Source organism: Lactuca serriola, chromosome 5 (genome assembly GCF_051521515.1).
Source record: "Lactuca serriola cultivar US96UC23 chromosome 5, Lser_US96UC23_V15, whole genome shotgun sequence".
In the NCBI taxonomy this organism is placed as follows: domain Eukaryota; kingdom Viridiplantae; phylum Streptophyta; class Magnoliopsida; order Asterales; family Asteraceae; genus Lactuca; species Lactuca serriola.
In genome coordinates this window covers 128,104,721-128,129,929 of record NC_136412.1, presented here as the reverse complement: position 1 = coordinate 128,129,929, position 25,209 = coordinate 128,104,721, and positions in this window count along the sequence as shown.

The window sequence follows — 25,209 nt, the reverse complement described above, 5'->3', positions numbered from 1 at the left end:
TGGCCACACCATTCAACTGTGGTGTCCTAGGTGGCGTCAATTGCGAAATTATTCCTCATTCCTTGAGATAGTCATGGAATTCAAGACTTAGGTACTCTCCTCCTCGATCGGATCGAAGCATCTTGATTTTCCTACCCAGTTGATTCTCCACTTCTTGTTTAAACTCTTTGAACTTTTCAAAGGTTTCTAACTTGTGCTTGATTAAGTAAATGTACCCATATCTACTATAATCATCGGTGAAAGTCACATAGAAGCGGTTCGCGTCCCTTGTGGTGGATCTAAAGGGCCCACACACATCGGTGTGTATGAGATCCAATAAACCCTCACCCCTCTCACAAGTGCCATTGAAGGGTGACTTGGTCATCTTTCCAAGTAAACAAGACCCGCACACGTCATCGTCCCTAAGGTCGAATGACTCCAACACTCTATCCTTTTGGAGTTGGCTATGCGTTTCTTGTTGACATGTCGAAGACGACAATGCCACAAGCATGCTTTATCCATACTATTGGAAGAATCCACACACAATACATCATTTACTAGGTTATCTACAACCATAACAGTTTCATAAATTCTATTACAAGGAAATGCTTCAAAATATAAAACACCATTTCGATAAGCATAAATCGAACGATTCTCATTATTAAACGAATATCTAAATCCTTGTCTAAACAAACCATGAAATGAAATGATGTTTCTTTCCATATCTGGAAAATAGCAACAATTATTTAAATCTAAACCTAATCCATTACTAAGCTCTAGAGAATACACTCCAATCTTGGTGACAGGCGACAATCTTCTGTTCCCCATGAATAGGTTTATTCTTCCACGCTCCACATCCCTATCTCTTCTTAGTCCCTGCAAATCAGAACATATGTGAAAACCACATCCTGTATCAAGAACCCAAGATATAGCATGTGATGAATCATTAGATTTAATTGTATAAATACATACGAAGGACAGCTTGATCTTCCCATCCTTGATGGCTGGCAGATATTCCGGGCAGCTTCTCTTCCAATGCCCTATTTTGTGGCAGTGGTGGCACTCTGCCTCCTTTGGGTTTGAGTTGGGCTTAGCAGAACCAACTTTGGTTCCACTAGAGGAGGTACCATCTTGGGGCTTTCCCTTATGGTGACTCTTTGAAGGAGCCTGCCTCTTCTTTCCCTTCCCTTGCCCAATAGCCAAAACAGGAGTAGCGGGTGGAGTGGGAGTTAATGCAACAGACTTGTCCTTAAGGTTGCTCTCAGCAGTCCTAAGGAGCCCTTAGAGTTTCCTTAGGGTGACCTCTTCTTTGTTCATGTCGTAGGTCATCCTAAATTGGTTGTAGCACAAGGTCAAGGAGTGAAGAATGATGTCGATTGCCAAATCATCCCCAAAGTGAACATTTAACTTGCAAAGACGATCAACATACCTCTGCATCTTTTGCAAATGCGAGGTTAGGGATTCTCTACTTCCCATCTTAGAGGTGATCATGTTGGTGATGATCTCATAGCGCTCTTGCCTTGCGCTTTGGTGCTACATCTCCAACAAATCTTGGTGCATTTTGTATGGATACATGTCCTCATAGGACTTTTGGAGTTAAAGGTTCATTATGGCAAGCATGATGCAATGAACTTTCGTTGCATCACGCTCATGGGTCTCAAAGACGGCCATTTTTTTGGAAGTAGCGATTTCCAGATTGATCTTTTCAAGATTCTCGTCGAGGAAATATTCTTTGTTCTCGTAGCGAGCAATCATGTGAATGTATCTTATCCATTCGTTGAAATTCGATCCGTCAAATGTCACCTTTTGACATAGGCTTATTAGCGAGAATGAACCAACAGCAGCGTTGTTGGAATTTACGTTAGACATCCGCAAATAGAAAGGAACAAAGTTTGATTAGAATTGAATCCCTAATTAAACACCCAAAATGAGAAATTAGGGCTAGGATCCAACAACATTATTTACATATTAGAAAAGGGATGTTGTAATCCAACATGCAAATAATTTGGAGGTAAGTGAATGACGATTCACTAATTGTTCACCATGAAAAATATAAAAGGGTTAGGTTTTAAATGTATTGAGAATACCTAGATTCCTTTTGAGATTCATCGAAATTTTCAATGACATGTTTAAATCTCGATATGCCCCTCTCGTTTGTGACTTGGATGCCGAGGATCACAAAGCGGGTGTGAATAACCATGCAAATGTACATGGTGCCCTCATTGTTACAGTCACCTATTCGATGTGCCGGTTAACCACACACGCTCCATCGAACTATGACAAACAATGAGTCACCCTTTGCCACCTTTTCTTAGAACCAATTAGTGTGCCGGATAAACACACACGCTCCACTAACTTCCTAGCAAGGGTGCAAAGTGTAATTTCATGGGACTGCATCAATTCACTTTTGCCTAAAGTAACTAGGATTGGGAATTTTGTAAATACTTTTAGTTACTTTATATAGATTCATTATACTTATTAATGAAGAGAGGATTGACCTATCCTACCCGTTCGGCTAACGACCCTCCACCAATGAAGGAAGCGGTGGGTAAGAGTGGATACCCATTAAATGGCCATTTTATAGGCCATAACCTTATACCCCCCTTATAGATTGGCTTGGTGAATGAGGCCTACTAACAGTAAGACTAGCATTTTAGTTATATATATATATATATATATATATATATATATATATATATATATATATATATATATATTAATCTTGTAATAATATAATAGTATATGGCGTATTTTAAACATTTTAAAATACTAGGGTTTTAATTTCAATTTAAAATTTTCGAAATTTATAACCTTTAAATTAAAATTTTAAATATTAAAACTCTTGATTTAATAATTATCTAAATTAAACAATTAATTTGAATTACTAAATCATAAAGGATTATCTTAAATTAAAGAATTAATTGTATCCTAATCCCTTAAATCCCTATAGATTTCGAAAAACATGGGATGAGATAATTCAAAATCTTTAATTACCATATTTAACCATTAAAAGATAACTACAAGATATGGGATTATCCAAATCCTTAAAATTTAGGATCTTATCTTGGGGAGGAGACATATTTCGAAAATCTTAGGGTTTGCAAACCCTAGATTTCGAAATCTTGGGTAAAAAGGAAAGGATTTGAAAACCCTTATCAAAAAATTCGAAAACTAGGGTTCAAGAACCCTAATTTCGAAATCCTTGCCTCCTAGTGTTTATTGGCCATAAACTCTAAAGTGTCAAATTCATACAATTGTAAAATTCTAATCGAAAACAATTTAACCATAAGCTCTCATACCACTGATGGGTTTTATACAAACAATCCTATGTGTGCATGCAACCCTAGATTTGGATCTATGTTTTCTCTATTAGATACACAATTTTATGAACACAAGAAGAACCCTAGCATACATATAGGTATTTCGAAATCTATGTAGTAGAAGTGATTACATACCTCTTGTTGTTATATTGCAATAACAACACAAATCTTCAATCTCTTAGTCTTGAAAGCAAGTACCACAAGTGTAGTACCTCTAATGGCTCACAAACACCACAAGCATATGGATAGGAAAGAGAGAGATGGGAGAGGTAGGAAATCCGCTCTAAGCCTTCTAGGGATCAAATGGTTGATTTCCTAAGGCCTAAGCGGTCATTATATAGGGTATAGATTAGGGTTTCAGTCGTTATCCTTATCTAGTTGCTTGCCCACCAAGCAATCCATAGATAAGCCTTGAAGCCTTATCCTTGGACTAATTCTAAGGCCCTATCACCTTGAATTCGTCCACCCTATCCATGGGGCATCCATTGCCCGAATTTGCGACTATCACATAATTACAATTTAGCCCCTCTAGTTTAATTAATTACACTTGATCACAAAATTAATTCTTAATAAATTATTGACCAATATTAATTAAACAAATATGATTTCTCTTTTAATATATTATTCTTATAATATATTAATAAATCATAATAACCTATTTCTCTATTATTTCTCCAGTCAAGTTGCTTTGGTGATGACAACCCAAAAGGACCATGCATAACCGGGTCAAGTACTTACCAAATATGGTTACGGGCTTAGACACTAATCCAACAATAGGGACATGTAACAGTTGTGATTTATGAATAAATATATATTTACTTATCGTTTAATGGATGTTCACATTCATGTTTTGAAACGATGTATTCTGTGTTAGGGATTCTCCACTTCCCATCTTAGCGATGATCATGTTGGTGATGATCTCATAGCGCTCTTGCCTTGTGCTTTGGTGCTACCTCTCCAGCAAATCTTGGTGCATTTTGTACGGACACATGTCCTCATAGGAGTTTTGGAGTTCATGGTTCAATGTGGCTAGCATGATGCAATGAACTTTCGTTGCATCACACTCATGGGTCTCAAAGACGGCCATTTCTTCGGGAGTAGCGATTTCTAGATTGATCTTTTCAAGCTTCTCGTCAAGGACATATTCTTTGTCCTCGTAGCAACCAATCATGTGAATGTATCTTATCCATTCGTTGAAATTCGATCCGTCAAATGTCACCTTTTGACATAGGCTCATTAGTGAGAATGAACCAGCAGCAGCGTTGTTGGAATTTGCGTTAGACATCCGCAAATAGAAAGGAACAAAGTTTGATTAGAATTGAATCCCTAATTAAACACCCAAAATGAAAAATTAGGGCTAGGATCCATCAACATTATTTACATATTAGAAAAGGGAAGATGTAAGGCAACATGCAAATTATTTGGAGGTAAGTGAGTGACGATTCACTAATTCTTCACCATGAAAAACATAACAGGGTTAGGTTTTAAATGTATTGAGAATTCCTAGATTCCTTTTAAGATTCATTGAACTTTTCAATGACATGTTTAAATCTCAATATGCCCTTCTTGTTTGTGACTGGGATGCCGAGGATCACAAAGCGGGTGTGAATAACCATGCAAATGTACATGGTGCCCTCATTGTTATAGTGTCCTATTCGATGTGCCGGTTAACCACACACGGTCCACCGAACTATGATAAACAATGAGTCACCCTTTGCCAACTTTTCTTAGAACCAATTAGTGTGCCGGTTAACCACACACTCCAATAACTTCTTAGCAAGGGTGCAAAGTGTAATTTCATGGTATTGCATCAATTCACTTTTGCCTAAAGTAACTAGGATTGGGAATTTTGTAAAAACGTTTAGTTATTTTATATAGATTCATTATACTTATTAATGAAGAGAGGAGTGCCCTATCCTACCCGTTCGGCTAACGACCATCCACCAATTAAGGAAGCGGTGGGTAAGAGTGGATACCCATTAAAGGGTCATTTTACATGCCATAACCTTATACCCCCCCCCCCCCCCCCTTATAGATTGGCTTGGTGAATGAGGGCTACTAACGATAAGACTAGCATTTTAGTTATATATATATATATATATATATATATATATATATATATATATATATATATATATATATATATTAATCTTGTAATAATATAATAGTATATGGCGTATTTTAAACATTTTAAAATACTAGGGTTTTAATTTCAATTTAAATTTTTTGAAATTTATAAACTTTAAATTAAAATTTTAAATATTAAAACTCTTAATTTAATAATTATCTAAATTAAAAAATTAATTTGAATTACCAAATCATAAAGGATTATCTTAAGTTAAACAATTAATTGTATCCTAATCCCTTAAATCCCTCAAGATTTCGAAAAAGATGGGATGAGATAATTCAAAATCTTTAATTACCATATTTAATCATTAAAAGATAATTACAAGATACGGGATTATCCAAATCCCTAAAATTTAGGATCTTATCTTGGGGAGGAGGCATATTTCAAAAATCTTAGGGTTTGCAAACCCTAGATTTCAAAATCTTGGACATAAAGGAAAGGATTTGAAAATCCTTATCAAAAAATTCGAAACTAGGGTTCAAGAACCCTAATTTCGAAATCCTTGCCTCCTAGGGTTTATTGGCCATAAACTCAAAAGTGTCAAATTCATACAATTGTAAAATTCTAATTGAAAACAATTTAACCATAAGCTCTGATACCACTGATGGGTTTTATACAAACAATCCTATGTGTGCATGCAACCCTAGATTTGGATCTATGTTTTTCTCTATTAGATACACAAGTTTATGAACACAAGAAGAACCCTAGCATACCTCTAGGTATTTCAAAATCTACGTAGTGGAAGTGATTACATACATCTTGTTGTTATATTGCAATAACAACACAAATCTTCAATCTCTTAGTCTTGAATGCAAGTACCACAAGTGTAGTACCTCTAATGGCTCACAAATACCACAAGAAAATGGATAGGCAAGAGAGAGATGGGAGAGGCAGGAAATCGGCTCTAAGCCTTCTAAGGATCAAGTGGCTGATTTCCTAAGGCCTATGCGGTCTTTATATAAGGTATAGATTAGGGTTTCAGTCCTTATCCTTATATAGTTGCTTGCCCACCAAGCAATCCATAAGATAAGCCTTGAAGCCTTATCCTTGGACGAATTCTAAGGCCCTATCGCCTTGAATTCGTCCGCCCTATCCATGGGGCATCCATTGCCCTAATTTGCAACTATCACATAATTACAATTTAGCCCCTATAGTTTAATTAATTACATTTGATCAAAAAATTAATTCTTAATTAATTATTGACCAATATTAATTAAACAAATATGATTTCTATTTTAATATATTATATTTATAATATATTAATAAATCATAATAACCTCTTTCTCTATTATTTCTCCAGTCAAGTTGCTTTGATAAAGTCAACCCAAAAGGACCATGCACAACCGGGTCAAGTACTTACCAAATATGGTTACGGGCTTAGACACTAATCCAACAATAGGGACATGTAACAGTTGTAACTTATGAATAAATATATATTTACTTATCGTTTAATGGATGTTCACATTCATGTTTTGAAACGATGTATTCTGTGTTAGGGATTCTCCACTTCCCATCTTAGCGATGATCATGTTGGTGATGATCTCATAGCGCTCTTGCCTTGTGCTTTGGTGCTACCTCTCCAGCAAATCTTGGTGCATTTTGTACAGATACATGTCCTCATATGACTTTTGGAGTTCAAGGTTCATTATGGTTAGCATGATGCAATGAACTTTCGTTGCATCACGCTCATGGGTCTCAAAGACAGCCATTTCTTCGGGAGTAGCGATTTCCAGATTGATCTTTTCAAGCTTCTCATCGAGGACATATTCTTTGTCCTCATAGCGAGCAATCATGTGAATGTATCTTATCCATTCATTGAAATTCGATCCATCAAATGTCACCTTTTGACATAGGCTCATTAGCGAGAATGAACCAGCAGCAGCGTTGTTGGAATTTGCGTTAGACATCCACAAATAGAAAGGAACAAAGTTTGATTAGAATTGAATCCCTAATTAAACACCCAAACTGAGAAATTAGGGCTAGGATCCATCAACATTATTTACATATTAGAAAAGGGCTGCTGTAATCCAACATGCAAATATTTTGGAGGTAAGTGAATGACGATTCACTAATTCTTCTCAATGAAAAACATAAAAGGGTTAGGTTTTAAATGTATTGAGAATTCCTAGATTCCTTTTGAGATTCATTGAACTTTTCAATGGCATGTTTAAATCTCGATATTCCCTTCTCGTTTGTGACTGGGATGCCGAGGATCACAAAGCGGGTGTGAATAACCATGCAAATGTACATGGTGCCCTCATTGTTATAGTGTCCTATTCGATGTGCCGGTTAACCACACACGGTCCACCGAACTATGACAAACAATGAGTCACCCTTTGCCACCTTTTCTTAGAACCAATTAGTGTGCCGGTTAACTACACACTCCAATAACTTCTTAGCAAGGGTGCAAAGTGTAATTTCATGGTATTGCATCAATTCACTTTTGCCTAAAGTAACTAGGATTGGGAATTTTGTAAAAATGTTTAGTTACTTTATATAGATTCATTATACTTATTAATGAAGAGAGGATTGTCCTATCCTACCCGTTCGGCTAACGACCCTCCACCAATCAAGGAAGCGGTGGGTAAGAGTGGATACCCATTTAATGGCCATTTTATAGGCGATAACCTTATACCCCCCCCCCCCCCCCCGCCGTATAGATTGGCTTCGTGAATGAGGCCTACTAACGGTAAGACTAGCATTTTAGTTATATATATATATATATATATATATATATATATATATATATATATATATATATATATTTATATGTATGTATATTAATCTTGTAATAATATAATAGTATAGGGTATATTTTAAACGTTATCTAAATTAAACAATTAAGTTGAATTACTAGATCATAAAGGATTATCTTAAATTAAACAATTAATTGTATCCTAATCCCTTAAATCCCTCTAGATTTCGAAAAACATGGGATGGGATAATTCAAAATCTTTAATTACCATATTTAACGATTAAAAGATAATTACAAGATATGAGATTATCCAAATCCCTAAAATTTAGGATCTTATCTTGGGGAGGAGGCATATTTCGAAAACCTTAGGGTTTGCAAACCCTAGATTTCGAAATCTTGGGAAAAAAGGAAAGGATTTGAAAACCCTTATCAAAAAATTCGAAAAATAGGGTTCAAGACCCCTAATTTCGAAATCCTTGCATCCTAGGGTTTATTGGCCATAAACTCTAAAGTGTCAAATTCATACAATTGTAATATTCTAACTGAAAACAATTTAACCATAAGCTCTGATACCACTGATGGAATTTTTACAAACAATCTTATGTGTGCATGCAACCCTAGATTTGGATCTATTTTTTCTCTATTAGATACACAACTTTATGAGCACAAGAAGTTAGCATACATCTAGGTATTTCGAAATCTATGTAGTAGAAGTGATTACATACCTCTTGTTGTTATATTGCAACAACAACACAAATCTTCAATCTCTTAGTCTTGAAAGCAAGTACCACAAGTGTGGTACCTCTAATGGCCCACAAACACCACAAGCAAATGGATAGGCATGAGAGAGATGGGAGAGGCAAGAAATCGGCTCTATGCCTTCTAGGGATCAAGTGGCTGATTTCCTAAGGCCTAAGTGGTCTTTATATAGGGTATAGATTAGGGTTTCAGTCTTTATCCTTATCTAGTTGCTTGCCCACCAAGCAATCCATAAGATAAGCCTTGAAGCCTTATCCTTGGACGAATTCTAAGGCCCTATCGCCTTGAATTCGTCCACCCTATCCATGGGGCATCCATTGCCCTAATTTGCAACTATCACATAATTACAATTTAGCCCCTATAGTTTAATTAATTACATTTGATCAAAAAATTAATTCTTAATTAATTATTGACCAATATTAATTAAACAAATATGATTTCTATTTTAATATATTATATTTATAATATATTAATAAATCATAATAACCTCTTTCTCTATTATTTCTCCAGTCAAGTTGCTTTGATAAAGTCAACCCAAAAGGACCATGCACAACTGGGTCAAGTACTTACCAAATATGGTTACGGGCTTAGACACTAATCCAACAATAGGGACATGTAACAGTTGTAACTTATGAATAAATATATATTTACTTATCGTTTAATGGATGTTCACATTCATGTTTTGAAACGATGTATTCTGTGTTAGGGATTCTCCACTTCCCATCTTAGCGATGATCATGTTGGTGATGATCTCATAGCGCTCTTGCCTTGTGCTTTGGTGCTACCTCTCCAGCAAATCTTGGTGCATTTCGTACAGATACATGTCCTCATATGACTTTTGGAGTTCAAGGTTCATTATGGTTAGCATGATGCAATGAACTTTCGTTGCATCACGCTCATGGGTCTCAAAGACAGCCATTTCTTCGGGAGTAGCGATTTCCAGATTGATCTTTTCAAGCTTCTCATCGAGGACATATTCTTTGTCCTCATAGCGAGCAATCATGTGAATGTATCTTATCCATTCATTGAAATTCGATCCATCAAATGTCACCTTTTGACATAGGCTCATTAGCGAGAATGAACCAGCAGCAGCGTTGTTGGAATTTGCGTTAGACATCCACAAATAGAAAGGAACAAAGTTTGATTAGAATTGAATCCCTAATTAAACACCCAAACTGAGAAATTAGGGCTAGGATCCATCAACATTATTTACATATTAGAAAAGGGCTGCTGTAATCCAACATGCAAATATTTTGGAGGTAAGTGAATGACGATTCACTAATTCTTCTCAATGAAAAACATAAAAGGGTTAGGTTTTAAATGTATTGAGAATTCCTAGATTCCTTTTGAGATTCATTGAACTTTTCAATGGCATGTTTAAATCTCGATATTCCCTTCTCGTTTGTGACTGGGATGCCGAGGATCACAAAGCGGGTGTGAATAACCATGCAAATGTACATGGTGCCCTCATTGTTATAGTGTCCTATTCGATGTGCCGGTTAACCACACACGGTCCACCGAACTATGACAAACAATGAGTCACCCTTTGCCACCTTTTCTTAGAACCAATTAGTGTGCCGGTTAACTACACACTCCAATAACTTCTTAGCAAGGGTGCAAAGTGTAATTTCATGGTATTGCATCAATTCACTTTTGCCTAAAGTAACTAGGATTGGGAATTTTGTAAAAACGTTTAGTTACTTTATATAGATTCATTATACTTATTAATGAAGAGAGGATTGTCCTATCCTACCCGTTCGGCTAACGACCCTCCACCAATCAAGGAAGCGGTGGGTAAGAGTGGATACCCATTTAATGGCCATTTTATAGGCGATAACCTTATACCCCCCCCCCCCCCCCGCCTTATAGATTGGCTTCGTGAATGAGGCCTACTAACGGTAAGACTAGCATTTTAGTTATATATATATATATATATATATATATATATATATATATATATATATATATATATATTTATATGTATGTATATTAATCTTGTAATAATATAATAGTATAGGGTATATTTTAAACGTTATCTAAATTAAACAATTAAGTTGAATTACTAGATCATAAAGGATTATCTTAAATTAAACAATTAATTGTATCCTAATCCCTTAAATCCCTCTAGATTTCGAAAAACATGGGATGGGATAATTCAAAATCTTTAATTACCATATTTAACGATTAAAAGATAATTACAAGATATGAGATTATCCAAATCCCTAAAATTTAGGATCTTATCTTGGGGAGGAGGCATATTTCGAAAACCTTAGGGTTTGCAAACCCTAGATTTCGAAATCTTGGGAAAAAAGGAAAGGATTTGAAAACCCTTATCAAAAAATTCGAAAAATAGTGTTCAAGACCCCTAATTTCGAAATCCTTGCATCCTAGGGTTTATTGGCCATAAACTCTAAAGTGTCAAATTCATACAATTGTAATATTCTAACTGAAAACAATTTAACCATAAGCTCTGATACCACTGATGGAATTTTTACAAACAATCTTATGTGTGCATGCAACCCTAGATTTGGATCTATTTTTTCTCTATTAGATACACAACTTTATGAGCACAAGAAGTTAGCATACATCTAGGTATTTCGAAATCTATGTAGTAGAAGTGATTACATACCTCTTGTTGTTATATTGCAACAACAACACAAATCTTCAATCTCTTAGTCTTGAAAGCAAGTACCAAGTGTGGTACCTCTAATGGCCCACAAACACCACAAGCAAATGGATAGGCATGAGAGAGATGGGAGAGGCAAGAAATCGGCTCTATGCCTTCTAGGGATCAAGTGGCTGATTTCCTAAGGCCTAAGCGGTCTTTATATAGGGTATAGATTAGGGTTTCAGTCCTTATCCTTATCTAGTTGCTTGCCCACCAAGCAATCCATAAGATAAGCCTTGAAGCCTTATCCTTGGACGAATTCTAAGGCCCTATCGCCTTGAATTCGTCCACCCTATCCATGGGGCATCCATTGCCCTAATTTGCAACTATCACATAATTACAATTTAGCCCCTATAGTTTAATTAATTACATTTGATCAAAAAATTAATTCTTAATTAATTATTGACCAATATTAATTAAACAAATATGATTTCTATTTTAATATATTATATTTATAATATATTAATAAATCATAATAACCTCTTTCTCTATTATTTCTCCAGTCAAGTTGCTTTGATAAAGTCAACCCAAAAGGACCATGCACAACTGGGTCAAGTACTTACCAAATATGGTTACGGGCTTAGACACTAATCCAACAATAGGGACATGTAACAGTTGTAACTTATGAATAAATATATATTTACTTATCGTTTAATGGATGTTCACATTCATGTTTTGAAACGATGTATTCTGTGTTAGGGATTCTCCACTTCCCATCTTAGCGATGATCATGTTGGTGATGATCTCATAGCGCTCTTGCCTTGTGCTTTGGTGCTACCTCTCCAGCAAATCTTGGTGCATTTCGTACAGATACATGTCCTCATATGACTTTTGGAGTTCAAGGTTCATTATGGTTAGCATGATGCAATGAACTTTCGTTGCATCACGCTCATGGGTCTCAAAGACAGCCATTTCTTCGGGAGTAGCGATTTCCAGATTGATCTTTTCAAGCTTCTCATCGAGGACATATTCTTTGTCCTCATAGCGAGCAATCATGTGAATGTATCTTATCCATTCATTGAAATTCGATCCATCAAATGTCACCTTTTGACATAGGCTCATTAGCGAGAATGAACCAGCAGCAGCGTTGTTGGAATTTGCGTTAGACATCCACAAATAGAAAGGAACAAAGTTTGATTAGAATTGAATCCCTAATTAAACACCCAAACTGAGAAATTAGGGCTAGGATCCATCAACATTATTTACATATTAGAAAAGGGCTGCTGTAATCCAACATGCAAATATTTTGGAGGTTAGTGAATGACGATTCACTAATTCTTCTCAATGAAAAACATAAAAGGGTTAGGTTTTAAATGTATTGAGAATTCCTAGATTCCTTTTGAGATTCATTGAACTTTTCAATGGCATGTTTAAATCTCGATATTCCCTTCTCGTTTGTGACTGGGATGCCGAGGATCACAAAGCGGGTGTGAATAACCATGCAAATGTACATGGTGCCCTCATTGTTATAGTGTCCTATTCGATGTGCCGGTTAACCACACACGGTCCACCGAACTATGACAAACAATGAGTCACCCTTTGCCACCTTTTCTTAGAACCAATTAGTGTGCCGGTTAACTACACACTCCAATAACTTCTTAGCAAGGGTGCAAAGTGTAATTTCATGGTATTGCATCAATTCACTTTTGCCTAAAGTAACTAGGATTGGGAATTTTGTAAAAACGTTTAGTTACTTTATATAGATTCATTATACTTATTAATGAAGAGAGGATTGTCCTATCCTACCCGTTCGGCTAACGACCCTCCACCAATCAAGGAAGCGGTGGGTAAGAGTGGATACCCATTTAATGGCCATTTTATAGGCGATAACCTTATACCCCCCCCCCCCCCCCCCGCCTTATAGATTGGCTTCGTGAATGAGGCCTACTAACGGTAAGACTAGCATTTTAGTTATATATATATATATATATATATATATATATATATATATATATATATTTATATGTATGTATATTAATCTTGTAATAATATAATAGTATAGGGTATATTTTAAACGTTATCTAAATTAAACAATTAAGTTGAATTACTAGATCATAAAGGATTATCTTAAATTAAACAATTAATTGTATCCTAATCCCTTAAATCCCTCTAGATTTCGAAAAACATGGGATGGGATAATTCAAAATCTTTAATTACCATATTTAACGATTAAAAGATAATTACAAGATATGAGATTATCCAAATCCCTAAAATTTAGGATCTTATCTTGGGGAGGAGGCATATTTCGAAAACCTTAGGGTTTGCAAACCCTAGATTTCGAAATCTTGGGAAAAAAGGAAAGGATTTGAAAACCCTTATCAAAAAATTCGAAAAATAGGGTTCAAGACCCCTAATTTCGAAATCCTTGCATCCTAGGGTTTATTGGCCATAAACTCTAAAGTGTCAAATTCATACAATTGTAATATTCTAACTGAAAACAATTTAACCATAAGCTCTGATACCACTGATGGAATTTTTACAAACAATCTTATGTGTGCATGCAACCCTAGATTTGGATCTATTTTTTCTCTATTAGATACACAACTTTATGAGCACAAGAAGTTAGCATACATCTAGGTATTTCGAAATCTATGTAGTAGAAGTGATTACATACCTCTTGTTGTTATATTGCAACAACAACACAAATCTTCAATCTCTTAGTCTTGAAAGCAAGTACCACAAGTGTGGTACCTCTAATGGCCCACAAACACCACAAGCAAATGGATAGGCATGAGAGAGATGGGAGAGGCAAGAAATCGGCTCTATGCCTTCTAGGGATCAAGTGGCTGATTTCCTAAGGCCTAAGCGGTCTTTATATAGGGTATAGATTAGGGTTTCAGTCCTTATCCTTATCTAGTTGCTTGCCCACCAAGCAATCCATAAGATAAGCCTTGAAGCCTTATCCTTGGACGAATTCTAAGGCCCTATCGCCTTGAATTCGTCCACCCTATCCATGGGGCATCCATTGCCCTAATTTGCAACTATCACATAATTACAATTTAGCCCCTATAGTTTAATTAATTACATTTGATCAAAAAATTAATTCTTAATTAATTATTGACCAATATTAATTAAACAAATATGATTTCTATTTTAATATATTATATTTATAATATATTAATAAATCATAATAACCTCTTTCTCTATTATTTCTCCAGTCAAGTTGCTTTGATAAAGTCAACCCAAAAGGACCATGCACAACTGGGTCAAGTACTTACCAAATATGGTTACGGGCTTAGACACTAATCCAACAATAGGGACATGTAACAGTTGTAACTTATGAATAAATATATATTTACTTATCGTTTAATGGATGTTCACATTCATGTTTTGAAACAATGTATTCTGTGTTAGGGATTCTCCACTTCCCATCTTAGCGATGATCATGTTGGTGATGATCTCATAGCGCTCTTGCCTTGTGCTTTGGTGCTACCTCTCCAGCAAATCTTGGTGCATTTCGTACAGATACATGTCCTCATATGACTTTTGGAGTTCAAGGTTCATTATGGTTAGCATGATGCAATGAACTTTCGTTGCATCACGCTCATGGGTCTCAAAGACAGCCATTTCTTCGGGAGTAGCGATTTCCAGATTGATCTTTTCAAGCTTCTCATCGAGGACATATTCTTTGTCCTCATAGCGAGCAATCATGTGAATGTATCTTATCCATTCATTGAAATTCGATCCATCAAATGTCACCTTTTGACATAGGCTCATTAGCGAGAATGAACCAGCAGCAGCGTTGTTGGAATTTGCGTTAGACATCCACAAATAGAAAGGAACAAAGTTTGATTAGAATTGAATCCCTAATTAAACACCCAAACTGAGAAATTAGGGCTAGGATCCATCAACATTATTTACATATTAGAAAAGGGCTGCTGTAATCCAACATGCAAATATTTTGGAGGTAAGTGAATGACGATTCACTAATTCTTCTCAATGAAAAACATAAAAGGGTTAGGTTTTAAATGTATTGAGAATTCCTAGATTCCTTTTGAGATTCATTGAACTTTTCAATGGCATGTTTAAATCTCGATATTCCCTTCTCGTTTGTGACTGGGATGCCGAGGATCACAAAGCGGGTGTGAATAACCATGCAAATGTACATGGTGCCCTCATTGTTATAGTGTCCTATTCGATGTGCCGGTTAACCACACACGGTCCACCGAACTATGACAAACAATGAGTCACCCTTTGCCACCTTTTCTTAGAACCAATTAGTGTGCCGGTTAACTACACACTCCAATAACTTCTTAGCAAGGGTGCAAAGTGTAATTTCATGGTATTGCATCAATTCACTTTTGCCTAAAGTAACTAGGATTGGGAATTTTGTAAAAACGTTTAGTTACTTTATATAGATTCATTATACTTATTAATGAAGAGAGGATTGTCCTATCCTACCCGTTCGGCTAACGACCCTCCACCAATCAAGGAAGCGGTGGGTAAGAGTGGATACCCATTTAATGGCCATTTTATAGGCGATAACCTTATACCCCCCCCCCCCCCCGCCTTATAGATTGGCTTCGTGAATGAGGCCTACTAACGGTAAGACTAGCATTTTAGTTATATATATATATATATATATATATATATATATATATATATATATATATATATATATATATATATATATATATATTTATATGTATGTATATTAATCTTGTAATAATATAATAGTATAGGGTATATTTTAAACGTTATCTAAATTAAACAATTAAGTTGAATTACTAGATCATAAAGGATTATCTTAAATTAAACAATTAATTGTATCCTAATCCCTTAAATCCCTCTAGATTTCGAAAAACATGGGATGGGATAATTCAAAATCTTTAATTACCATATTTAACGATTAAAAGATAATTACAAGATATGAGATTATCCAAATCCCTTAAATTTAGGATCTTATCTTGGGGAGGAGGCATATTTCGAAAACCTTAGGGTTTGCAAACCCTAGATTTCGAAATCTTGGGAAAAAAGGAAAGGATTTGAAAACCCTTATCAAAAAATTCGAAAAATAGGGTTCAAGACCCCTAATTTCGAAATCCTTGCATCCTAGGGTTTATTGGCCATAAACTCTAAAGTGTCAAATTCATACAATTGTAATATTCTAACTGAAAACAATTTAACCATAAGCTCTGATACCACTGATGGAATTTTTACAAACAATCTTATGTGTGCATGCAACCCTAGATTTGGATCTATTTTTTCTCTATTAGATACACAACTTTATGAGCACAAGAAGTTAGCATACATCTAGGTATTTCGAAATCTATGTAGTAGAAGTGATTACATACCTCTTGTTGTTATATTGCAACAACAACACAAATCTTCAATCTCTTAGTCTTGAAAGCAAGTACCACAAGTGTGGTACCTCTAATGGCCCACAAACACCACAAGCAAATGGATAGGCATGAGAGAGATGGGAGAGGCAAGAAATCGGCTCTATGCCTTCTAGGGATCAAGTGGCTGATTTCCTAAGGCCTAAGCGGTCTTTATATAGGGTATAGATTAGGGTTTCAGTCCTTATCCTTATCTAGTTGCTTGCCCACCAAGCAATCCATAAGATAAGCCTTGAAGCCTTATCCTTGGACGAATTCTAAGGCCCTATCGCCTTGAATTCGTCCACCCTATCCATGGGGCATCCATTGCCCTAATTTGCAACTATCACATAATTACAATTTAGCCCCTATAGTTTAATTAATTACATTTGATCAAAAAATTAATTCTTAATTAATTATTGACCAATATTAATTAAACAAATATGATTTCTATTTTAATATATTATATTTATAATATATTAATAAATCATAATAACCTCTTTCTCTATTATTTCTCCAGTCAAGTTGCTTTGATAAAGTCAACCCAAAAGGACCATGCACAACTGGGTCAAGTACTTACCAAATATGGTTACGGGCTTAGACACTAATCCAACAATAGGGACATGTAACAGTTGTAACTTATGAATAAATATATATTTACTTATCGTTTAATGGATGTTCACATTCATGTTTTGAAACGATGTATTCTGTGTTAGGGATTCTCCACTTCCCATCTTAGCGATGATCATGTTGGTGATGATCTCATAGCGCTCTTGCCTTGTGCTTTGGTGCTACCTCTCCAGCAAATCTTGGTGCATTTCGTACAGATACATGTCCTCATATGACTTTTGGAGTTCAAGGTTCGTTATGGTTAGCATGATGCAATGAACTTTCGTTGCATCACGCTCATGGGTCTCAAAGACAGCCATTTCTTCGGGAGTAGCGATTTCCAGATTGATCTTTTCAAGCTTCTCATCGAGGACATATTCTTTGTCCTCATAGCGAGCAATCATGTGAATGTATCTTATCCATTCATTGAAATTCGATCCATCAAATGTCACCTTTTGACATAGGCTCATTAGCGAGAATGAACCAGCAGCAGCGTTGTTGGAATTTGCGTTAGACATCCACAAATAGAAAGGAACAAAGTTTGATTAGAATTGAATCCCTAATTAAACACCCAAACTGAGAAATTAGGGCTAGGATCCATCAACATTATTTACATATTAGAAAAGGGCTGCTGTAATCCAACATGCAAATATTTTGGAGGTAAGTGAATGACGATTCACTAATTCTTCTCAATGAAAAACATAAAAGGGTTAGGTTTTAAATGTATTGAGAATTCCTAGATTCCTTTTGAGATTTATTGAACTTTTCAATGGCATGTGTAAATCTCGATATTCCCTTCTCGTTTGTGACTGGGATGCCGAGGATCACAAAGCGGGTGTGAATAACCATGCAAATGTACATGGTGCCCTCATTGTTATAGTGTCCTATTCGATGTGTCGGTTAACCACACACGGTCCACCGAACTATGACAAACAATGAGTCACCCTTTGCCACCTTTTCTTAGAACCAATTAGTGTGCCGGTTAACTACACACTCCAATAACTTCTTAGCAACGGTGCAAAGTGTAATTTCATGGTATTGCATCAATTCACTTTTGCCTAAAGTAACTAGGATTGGGAATTTTGTAAAAACGTTTAATTACTTTATATAGATTCATTATACTTATTAATGAAGAGAGGATTGCCCTATCCTACCCGTTCGGCTAACGACCCTCCACCAATCAAGGAAGCGGTGGGTAAGAGTGGATACCCATTTAATGGCCATTTTATAGGCGATAACCTTATACCCCCCCCCCCCCCCTTATAGATTGGCTTCGTGAATGAGGCCTACTAACGGTAAGACTAGCATTTTAGTTATATCTATCTATCTATCTATATATATATATATATATATATATATATATATATATATATATGTATATTAATCTTGTAATAATATAATAGTATAGGGTATATTTTAAACATTATCTAAATTAAACAATTAAGTTGAATTACTAGATCATAAAGGATTATCTTAAATTAAACAATTAATTGTATCCTAATCCCTTAAATCCTTCTAGATTTCGAAAAACATGGGATGGGATAATTCAAAATCTTTAATTACCATATTTAACCATTAAAAGATAATTACAAGATATGAGATTATCCAAATCCCTAAAATTTAGGAGCTTATCTTGGGGAGGAGGCATATTTCGAAAACCTTAGGGTTTGCAAACCCTAGATTTCGAAATCTTGGGAAAAAAGGAAAGGATTTGAAAACCCTTATCAAAAAATTCGAAAAATAGGGTTCAAGACCCCTAATTTCGAAATCCTTGCATCCTAGGGTTTATTGGCCATAAACTCTAAAGTGTCAAATTCATACAATTGTAATATTCTAACTGAAAACAATTTAACCATAAGCTCTGATACCACTGATGGAATTTTTACAAACAATCTTATGTGTGCATGCAACCCTAGATTTGGATCTATTTTTTCTCTATTAGATACACAACTTTATGAGCACAAGAAGTTAGCATACATCTAGGTATTTCGAAATCTATGTAGTAGAAGTGATTACATACCTCTTGTTGTTATATTGCAACAACAACACAAATCTTCAATCTCTTAGTCTTGAAAGCAAGTACCACAAGTGTGGTACCTCTAATGGCCCACAAACACCACAAGCAAATGGATAGGCATGAGAGAGATGGGAGAGGCAAGAAATCGGCTCTATGCCTTCTAGGGATCAAGTGGCTGATTTCCTAAGGCCTAAGCGGTCTTTATATAGGGTATAGATTAGGGTTTCAGTCCTTATCCTTATCTAGTTGCTTGCCCACCAAGCAATCCATAAGATAAGCCTTGAAGCCTTATCCTTGGACGAATTCTAAGGCCCTATCGCCTTGAATTCGTCCACCCTATCCATGGGGCATCCATTGCCCTAATTTGCAACTATCACATAATTACAATTTAGCCCCTATAGTTTAATTAATTACATTTGATCAAAAAATTAATTCTTAATTAATTATTGACCAATATTAATTAAACAAATATGATTTCTATTTTAATATATTATATTTATAATATATTAATAAATCATAATAACCTCTTTCTCTATTATTTCTCCAGTCAAGTTGCTTTGATAAAGTCAACCCAAAAGGACCATGCACAACTGGGTCAAGTACTTACCAAATATGGTTACAGGCTTAGACACTAATCCAACAATAGGGACATGTAACAGTTGTAACTTATGAATAAATATATATTTACTTATCGTTTAATGGATGTTCACATTCATGTTTTGAAACGATGTATTCTGTGTTAGGGATTCTCCACTTCCCATCTTAGCGATGATCATGTTGGTGATGATCTCATAGCGCTCTTGCCTTGTGCTTTGGTGCTACCTCTCCAGCAAATCTTGGTGCATTTCGTACAGATACATGTCCTCATATGACTTTTGGAGTTCAAGGTTCATTATGGTTAGTATGATGCAATGAACTTTCGTTGCATCACGCTCATGGGTCTCAAAGACTGCCATTTCTTCGGGAGTAGCGATTTCCAGATTGATCTTTTCAAGCTTCTCATCGAGGATATATTCTTTGTCCTCATAGCGAGCAATCATGTGAATGTATCTTATCCATTCATTGAAATTCGATCCATCAAATGTCACCTTTTGACATAGGCTCATTAGCGAGAATGAACCAGCAGCAGCGTTGTTGGAATTTGCGTTAGACATCCACAAATAGAAAGGAACAAAGTTTGATTAGAATTGAATCCCTAATTAAACACCCAAACTGAGAAATTAGGGCTAGGATCCATCAACATTATTTACATATTAGAAAAGGGCTGCTGTAATCCAACATGCAAATATTTTGGAGGTAAGTGAATGACGATTCACTAATTCTTCTCAATGAAAAACATAAAAGGGTTAGGTTTTAAATGTATTGAGAATTCCTAGATTCCTTTTGAGATTTATTGAACTTTTCAATGGCATGTTTAAATCTCGATATTCCCTTCTCGTTTGTGACTGGGATGCCGAGGATCACAAAGCGGGTGTGAATAACCATGCAAATGTACATGGTGCCCTCATTGTTATAGTGTCCTATTCGATGTGCCGGTTAACCACACACGGTCCACCGAACTATGACAAACAATGAGTCACCCTTTGCCACCTTTTCTTAGAACCAATTAGTGTGCCGGTTAACTACACACTCCAATAACTTCTTAGCAAGGGTGCAAAGTGTAATTTCATGGTATTGCATCAATTCACTTTTGCCTAAAGTAACTAGGATTGGGAATTTTGTAAAAACGTTTAATTACTTTATATAGATTCATTATACTTATTAATGAAGAGAGGATTGCCCTATCCTACCCGTTCGGCTAACAACCCTCCACCAATCAAGGAAGCGGTGGGTAAGAGTGGATACCCATTTAATGGCCATTTTATAGGCGATAACCTTATACCCCCCCCCCCCCCCCTTATAGATTGGCTTCGTGAATGAGGCCTACTAACGGTAAGACTAGCATTTTAGTTATATCTATATCTATATATATATATATATATATATATATATATATATATATATATATATATATATATATATATGTATGTATATTAATCTTGTAATAATATAATAGTATAGGGTATATTTTAAACATTATCTAAATTAAACAATTAAGTTGAATTACTAGATCATAAAGGATTATCTTAAATTAAACAATTAATTGTATCCTAATCCCTTAAATCCCTCTAGATTTCGAAAAACATGGGATGGGATAATTCAAAATCTTTAATTACCATATTTAACCATTAAAAGATAATTACAAGATATGAGATTATCCAAATCCCTAAAATTTAGGATCTTATCTTGGGGAGGAGGCATATTTCGAAAACCTTAGGGTTTGCAAACCCTAGATTTCGAAATCTTGGGAAAAAAGGAAAGGATTTGAAAACCCTTATCAAAAAATTCGAAAAATAGGGTTCAAGACCCCTAATTTCGAAATCCTTGCATCCTAGGGTTTATTGGCCATAAACTCTAAAGTGTCAAATTCATACAATTGTAATATTCTAACTGAAAACAATTTAACCATAAGCTCTGATACCACTGATGGAATTTTTACAAACAATCTTATGTGTGCATGCAACCCTAGATTTGGATCTATTTTTTCTCTATTAGATACACAACTTTATGAGCACAAGAAGTTAGCATACATCTAGGTATTTCGAAATCTATGTAGTAGAAGTGATTACATACCTCTTGTTGTTATATTGCAACAACAACACAAATCTTCAATCTCTTAGTCTTGAAAGCAAGTACCACAAGTGTGGTACCTCTAATGGCCCACAAACACCACAAGCAAATGGATAGGCATGAGAGAGATGGGAGAGGCAAGAAATCGGCTCTATGCCTTCTAGGGATCAAGTGGCTGATTTCCTAAGGCCTAAGCGGTCTTTATATAGGGTATAGATTAGGGTTTCAGTCCTTATCCTTATCTAGTTGCTTGCCCACCAAGCAATCCATAAGATAAGCCTTGAAGCCTTATCCTTGGACGAATTCTAAGGCCCTATCGCCTTGAATTCGTCCACCCTATCCATGGGGCATCCATTGCCCTAATTTGCAACTATCACATAATTACAATTTAGCCCCTATAGTTTAATTAATTACATTTGATCAAAAAATTAATTCTTAATTAATTATTGACCAATATTAATTAAACAAATATGATTTCTATTTTAATATATTATATTTATAATATATTAATAAATCATAATAACCTCTTTCTCTATTATTTCTCCAGTCAAGTTGCTTTGATAAAGTCAACCCAAAAGGACCATGCACAACTGGGTCAAGTACTTACCAAATATGGTTACGGGCTTAGACACTAATCCAACAATAGGGACATGTAACAGTTGTAACTTATGAATAAATATATATTTACTTATCGTTTAATGGATGTTCACATTCATGTTTTGAAACGATGTATTCTGTGTTAGGGATTCTCCACTTCCCATCTTAGCGATGATCATGTTGGTGATGATCTCATAGCGCTCTTGCCTTGTGCTTTGGTGCTACCTCTCCAGCAAATCTTGGTGCATTTCGTACAGATACATGTCCTCATATGACTTTTGGAGTTCAAGGTTCATTATGGTTAGCATGATGCAATGAACTTTCGTTGCATCACGCTCATGGGTCTCAAAGACAGCCATTTCTTCGGGAGTAGCGATTTCCAGATTGATCTTTTCAAGCTTCTCATCGAGGATATATTCTTTGTCCTCATAGCGAGCAATCATGTGAATGTATCTTATCCATTCATTGAAATTCGATCCATCAAATGTCACCTTTTGACATAGGCTCATTAGCGAGAATGAACCAGCAGCAGCGTTGTTGGAATTTGCGTTAGACATCCACAAATAGAAAGGAACAAAGTTTGATTAGAATTGAATCCCTAATTAAACACCCAAACTGAGAAATTAGGGCTAGGATCCATCAACATTATTTACATATTAGAAAAGGGCTGTTGTAATCCAACATGCAAATATTTTGGAGGTAAGTGAATGACGATTCACTAATTCTTCTCAATGAAAAACATAAAAGGGTTAGGTTTTAAATGTATTGAGAATTCCTAGATTCCTTTTGAGATTTATTGAACTTTTCAATGGCATGTTTAAATCTTGATATTCCCTTCTCGTTTGTGACTGGGATGCCGAGGATCACAAAGCGGGTGTGAATAACCATGCAAATGTACATGGTGCCCTCATTGTTATAGTGTCCTATTCGATGTGTCGGTTAACCACACACGGTCCACCGAACTATGACAAACAATGAGTCACCCTTTGCCACCTTTTCTTAGAACCAATTAGTGTGCCGGTTAACTACACACTCCAATAACTTCTTAGCAAGGGTGCAAAGTGTAATTTCATGGTATTGCATCAATTCACTTTTGCCTAAAGTAACTAGGATTGGGAATTTTGTAAAAACGTTTAATTACTTTATATAGATTCATTATACTTATTAATGAAGAGAGGATTGCCCTATCCTACCCGTTCGGCTAACGACCCTCCACCAATCAAGGAAGCGGTGGGTAAGAGTGGATACCCATTTAATGGCCATTTTATAGGCGATAACCTTATACCCCCCCTTATAGATTGGCTTCGTGAATGAGGCCTACTAACGGTAAGACTAGCATTTTAGTTATATCTATCTATCTATCTATATATATATATATATATATATATATATATATATATATATATATGTATATTAATCTTGTAATAATATAATAGTATAGGGTATATTTTAAACATTATCTAAATTAAACAATTAAGTTGAATTACTAGATCATAAAGGATTATCTTTAATTAAACAATTAATTGTATCCTAATCCCTTAAATCCCTCTAGATTTCGAAAAACATGGGATGGGATAATTCAAAATCTTTAATTACCATATTTAACGATTAAAAGATAATTACAAGATATGAGATTATCCAAATCCCTAAAATTTAGGAGCTTATCTTGGGGAGGAGGCATATTTCGAAAACCTTAGGGTTTGCAAACCCTAGATTTCGAAATCTTGGGAAAAAAGGAAAGGATTTGAAAACCCTTATCAAAAAATTCGAAAAATAGGGTTCAAGACCCCTAATTTCGAAATCCTTGCATCCTAGGGTTTATTGGCCATAAACTCTAAAGTGTCAAATTCATACAATTGTAATATTCTAACTGAAAACAATTTAACCATAAGCTCTGATACCACTGATGGAATTTTTACAAACAATCTTATGTGTGCATGCAACCCTAGATTTGGATCTATTTTTTCTCTATTAGATACACAACTTTATGAGCACAAGAAGTTAGCATACATCTAGGTATTTCGAAATCTATGTAGTAGAAGTGATTACATACCTCTTGTTGTTATATTGCAACAACAACACAAATCTTCAATCTCTTAGTCTTGAAAGCAAGTACCACAAGTGTGGTACCTCTAATGGCCCACAAACACCACAAGCAAATGGATAGGCATGAGAGAGATGGGAGAGGCAAGAAATCGGCTCTATGCCTTCTAGGGATCAAGTGGCTGATTTCCTAAGGCCTAAGCGGTCTTTATATAGGGTATAGATTAGGGTTTCAGTCCTTATCCTTATCTAGTTGCTTGCCCACCAAGCAATCCATAAGATAAGCCTTGAATCCTTATCCTTGGACGAATTCTAAGGCCCTATCGCCTTGAATTCGTCCACCCTATCCATGGGGCATCCATTGCCCTAATTTGCAACTATCACATAATTACAATTTAGCCCCTAT